Here is a 5,089-nt window from a genome sequence, read left to right as displayed (position 1 = left end):
TCTGTGTTGATCTAGATGTAGTCCTTGATGAACTGAAACAAAGAAGCTATCGACCAGTTTCTTATCACCACTTTTTCCGGAGAAATCCTGCGTATTAACTTTAAAGGAAGATATTCTATCAGAATAAAAGATCACATTTGGGACCTCTTTAAAGTAAAGTTCATGGCATTTTGATATTGTTAGTGTGTTAAGCCATCCTTTGTGTTGAGAAATGTACCCTCAGGTTCCATCCCAACACCTACAGTGGCTCAGAAACTAATGTTATTGACAAATGTACCAAAAATGCATTTTGGGAGATAAAAGCTCTCTATTACAGCCATTACTGTCAATAAATTTGAAAGCCCCCATTCTGATTCTTTGTCCAATCATACACACACATTTTAATAGAGGAATCAAAAACAAGGGATTACATTGAAAATTAAGTTAAAATTCAGTGACACTGATTTCAGGCAATCAACCATTTCCAAGCCTTTTCATCATGTAAATTTTAAACAGCTGCGTTTTTACTTAAGTGAAACAGTAAGAAATTAATGATTTTATGAAAAAATTGACAGAGCTTGAAAAGCAACCGTTAATTACTTATACTGAAAAATCACTGATGCTTCGAATCCTTACAAACTGCATTATGAATATGGATTGCATGACGCTCACCCACGACAAGCCAACAGAGATCCACTTATTTCATTTTTCAAACTAACAGCACATGCACATTCACAATTCACCGTTTTACCCTCATGCATCCATCAAAGTCGCAATCCAAATTCATAATGTATTGTCCTTAAAATGGCAGATATTGGATCAAGTTTGGAAAGCAAATTTGTCCAGTAGATATTTTGTACAAGACACTAAAGACCTGTTTTTCAACTTCAATGAGAGTAAGAGAGTGTTAATATTCTTGAAGTAAGAACGCAGTAGGAACAATACCAACACAACAAACATACTAATGAATAAGTAGTAAGATTTCATAGAAGCTGTAAGGAACGAGGATTGTTCCCTTCAAATCCATCTGAAATTGAACTGATTTGATCCATGTACAATTATTCTCTGCATCATATTATTAAATCCGGCTAGATTTCAAACTTAGAAAAAATGATTTTAAACTTCTTCAGAGTTCCTCCAAAAGTGCAGTGCATACTGAGTCAAAACACATCCAATTTTGAATATTCCATTGACGGTAATCATTTGGCCAATGAGTTACGAGTTGATATCCTTACTGGTACCTATCAGGAAGAGAAAATGAGAGTAAAAGAAGTGTCCAATAAAGTATAACTTCAAATAGTAATCTTGTATATCTTCAACTTACAGTCAATCCATCAACAGAAACACATCCAACCACAACTCATAAAGCAGAGTCAACAAGTTGTGTGTGAGATCACACACTAGGGAACCAAGTTTCATGAGATCTCTTGTTCACATCTTTGGATTAATAAATGGACAGTTCAATTTCGAAATAATTGTAGTCCTGACGCAACAATACCTGTGAAGAAAGCAAACAAACAGAAACAATGATTAATATGAAGAAAAGTATAAAGTGTCAGAGTAATATATGTAGAAAGAAATTCTGCAAAGATATACTGAAATAAATAGGAGAATCAACAACTTCCCTTCTATACTGATAACTAGACATTTACATGTGGAAAACTGCATAACACACTGGCAACTGACAGAGGTGCAGATAATAGTGATAAGGACCAACTGACACACCAAACACTTTCCTACACTGATGGGATCTACACATACTATAAGGAGTGTTTTAATGTAGCTGTATAATAGAAAGTTAAATGATGGCAATAACGAACAACTTCTGTCAGCAGGTTTTCATATACGTATCTGCCCACTACCTAGCAAATGCTCCTTGGGCCTGTTTTGTTAAATAGATAACAATAATAATAAACACAAATAGAGTTCAAGCTCAAACTCTAAACCAAGCCCAACTAGCTGCTCAGAAGAAAATATGCCAAGACACTAGCCTCAAATCAAAGACCAAAAACTCAGTTGGAAAAGCATACAACCACAAAACGCCTGTGATCAGAATTGTAATTTACATTTACAATTAGTATACAACCCCATATCTGCAACTTTCACCTACAAGGCTCTAAAAGCAAAGAGAGATTTAGCAACTGAATTTTTTGTAAAGCACCTCAAACATGCTGCCACTGGTTGCCTAAAAGGCTTTCAGTAACGTAAGCATAGGAAGAGGATAAGAGGTTCTATAGGCTTTTAGTAACTTAAAGCACAGAAGGAGATGTCTCCCACATGCATGTCACTAGTTGCCAAAAAACCAATGTGTGTGTGCCTATCGCCGGTTACCCCGAAGGATTTTCAGTGATTTGGGGCACTCTCACACAAAGTCAGTAACTCTCTTGCAACTCGAACCAGTTCGGTACTGTGGCAGAATGAGGTTGATTAGGAGAATATAAAAATATGAGCTAAACTGACTATAAAATTGAGTTTTCAATCAGTGAGGCTGGTTACCATGTGCATACTTAGACACTGAAGGAGATAAAACAAAATTTGTGATAAGACAGAGTTAGTTGTAGCTGGCAGAAATCTAGCAAAATGCAGAGTACAAAAAAGAGAAAGGTATATTCGCTCACCATGAGTGTGTGTTGCCAGTCGAAAGCAATGAAGCCTTCAAACCATCACAGCAATCAGGGAAGAATACCGTCTCATTAAATGTATCCTCAGTCAATAGTGTATTTCCAGTCGATGGTAATTAAACCTTCAAACCGTTACACAATCGAACAAAGAACACAAGTCGTGTTATACTCACAATGATGGCAAGTTGTAAGATTAGCCTAGCTCTTAGTCACTATCCAATCAGAAGCAGCACTTCTATTTTCACCCACAATAAAACAAAAACCCTTGATCTGGATCTAATACAATACAAGTTTGATATTGCTTGAAGAACAATCCATTCTAGTAGCAAACAAACCATTAGAAGTACGAGGAGATTAATCCATCTTCTATAATGCACATCACAAAACGAGGAGCAATGCAAATTTCAGCACAAACAAATCAAAAAGAGTAAGTACATAGGAAATCTCTTGAAGACTTTGCCAACATGAAAATAAAAATTTGGATAACTGTGTATGAGCAAGGTGTCACGTGAAACTTACAAGAATATGTTACCGGGTGTTGCTTCAATTTCTAATAATTCTTCATGACATCTTGTGGAACATCTTCTTTGCATAGTACTCAATGGGCTTCAACTGCATTTCTGAAAACAAAATGTGTGAAAGTAGTTAGTTTGACAGATATAAATTGTTATCCAGTAAAACAGTCTAACTTATTTGCTTCAGAATTTTGGACAACTGAGAAGTACTCAATGGAACTAAATGCAAAAATAAAAAAACAGGAGTAGGATTTTACATTTTAGCAGTCAGAAGAGAAAGTACAACAGACAGTTCTAGCAACAAATTTATCAGAAAATATTACTCTTCCAAAATTGCTAATAATGACCACACTTAAAGGCAGCGGATATAATGTCCCAGGAAATCTGGAAAACTGTGGGGATGTTTGACTGAAACCTTTGCAAATTTGGAGAGAGATGTAAGGAGATCAAACTTACAATGCAACCATTTGAAAAGAAGTATGTATGTGATGAGTAGCTTTCACTGAGACCAATAAGCAGCTGCAGAGAGTGTAATTGGTTTCCATCACGGATCCAGCTGTTTGGCAGAAAATTAAACAGGTTGGCTGAGGGAACACCATCAAATGTCTTGGAAATGCCAACTCACAGCAAAATAAAACAATTCATGAAGAGTTGTTTACCTCAGTAATTTCATAGCTAGATGTATTTGTCACATACCTGTGTAAAGTTCTCATTCACTTAGGTGTGTTATAAGAGAACTCCTTGTGCTATGAGCAGTTGTAAATTTGCATTAGTGAGTGCCACTTGAAAAGGTGGTTGCAGCAAATTTACAATGTTTCCAAGTCCAAGCCAAAGTCAGTCCTCAAATGTGTGGCTCACATATCAGTGAAGCTGAGGACAGAAATTTCAATTAATTAGTAACATAGTTTTTAGAAAACTTTGGGAGTAACATTATTACCAAGAGTCTTCCGCCTTCCTCAAAGGATCTTCACTTTTCCATTAAGAAGTATGATCTAAGGAGAGCTATTATTACCTGAGGCTGTCTTGCAGACTCATGTACATGCTTCTTATAGTAATCATTGTCCAGGCACTTGGTTAACGATAGCCATCCACAGAATGCTTGCAAGTTATAAAGCTCATTGTCTTCTTTGAAATGTGACTGCAAGGCAAGTTGGATGTTGACATTCTGACAATTCTTGAAACCCCTAGGGAAAGTTGACAAGTAACGGAGCTGACAGGCTGCAAGACAAAGTAATGGATCAGGACAGCAAAGAACTTTTACATGACAGTAGCATTTTGAAAGCTGTACCTAGTAAGTCTTCCCCCGCCCTTTCAAAAAAGATGCTGTGAGAATGTGATCCATGAAATTCTTGAAATAAGACTGCCACATCACAAGTCAGCAAATGTTGTTGAACATCCTTACCCCAATTTATTAAATCTTATAAAGGAGACATAGTACATTGCAAGCATTAATAAAAAAATAATGGATAAGTGATCATAATTGTATCTGGAATAAAGATAATTAACTACAGTACAGCTGTTAATATCCTGGATGAAAGTTCAGTCTATTCTATTCCAGGAACTTCATTTTTAAGAAAAGTAGACCTTAGCTTTCCCATTATTCCTTGTGGAAGAAGCTGCATGTACATATGAAAGAGTCAGTTTGCCTTTCCAGATCTGCAGATTTCAGTAATGGCACAATTCCCCCACTAAACACTTTCCTAGATGGGAAAATAAGATAAATTAATTCAAAAGTAATTTTAATATAGATAGTGTGCACAAAATATGAATAAAATATATGAGCTTTGTGGTAATAACTGCAGTGTGACTTACAAATAAGCAAAATAGTAACAATAAAATGATGTGAAGGACTACGCATCATTGACCCGGGATAAAATGTTAACTGAGGCAGGGCTGAGGTCACATTGCTGTTACCTGGGTACATCTGAGTAAAAACGCGATTAGCTCGCAATTGCTGATTCAGCCATATTCAGC

The 5,089-nt window shown here is 36.1% G+C and overlaps 1 long non-coding RNA gene across 1 annotated transcript; it reads right to left on the bottom strand.

The window, feature by feature from the left end:
- Nucleotides 1–271: 271 nt before the first annotated feature.
- Nucleotides 272–4,795, bottom strand: LOC127751168 (uncharacterized). The gene is made up of 7 exons (XR_008012008.1): nt 4,404–4,795; nt 4,128–4,333; nt 3,812–3,985; nt 3,572–3,671; nt 3,120–3,220; nt 1,304–1,477; nt 272–1,220 (listed from the first exon to the last, which is right to left on the bottom strand). It is a non-coding gene; the product is annotated as an uncharacterized LOC127751168 (long non-coding RNA).
- Between the last annotated feature and the right edge of the window lie 294 nt (nt 4,796–5,089).

The sequence above is a fragment of the Frankliniella occidentalis genome, unplaced genomic scaffold (genome assembly GCF_000697945.3).
Source record: "Frankliniella occidentalis isolate FOCC.00 unplaced genomic scaffold, Focc_3.1 Scaffold367, whole genome shotgun sequence".
In the NCBI taxonomy this organism is placed as follows: Eukaryota; Metazoa; Arthropoda; class Insecta; order Thysanoptera; family Thripidae; genus Frankliniella; species Frankliniella occidentalis.
This window is presented reverse-complemented; position numbering and strand designations above follow the sequence as displayed.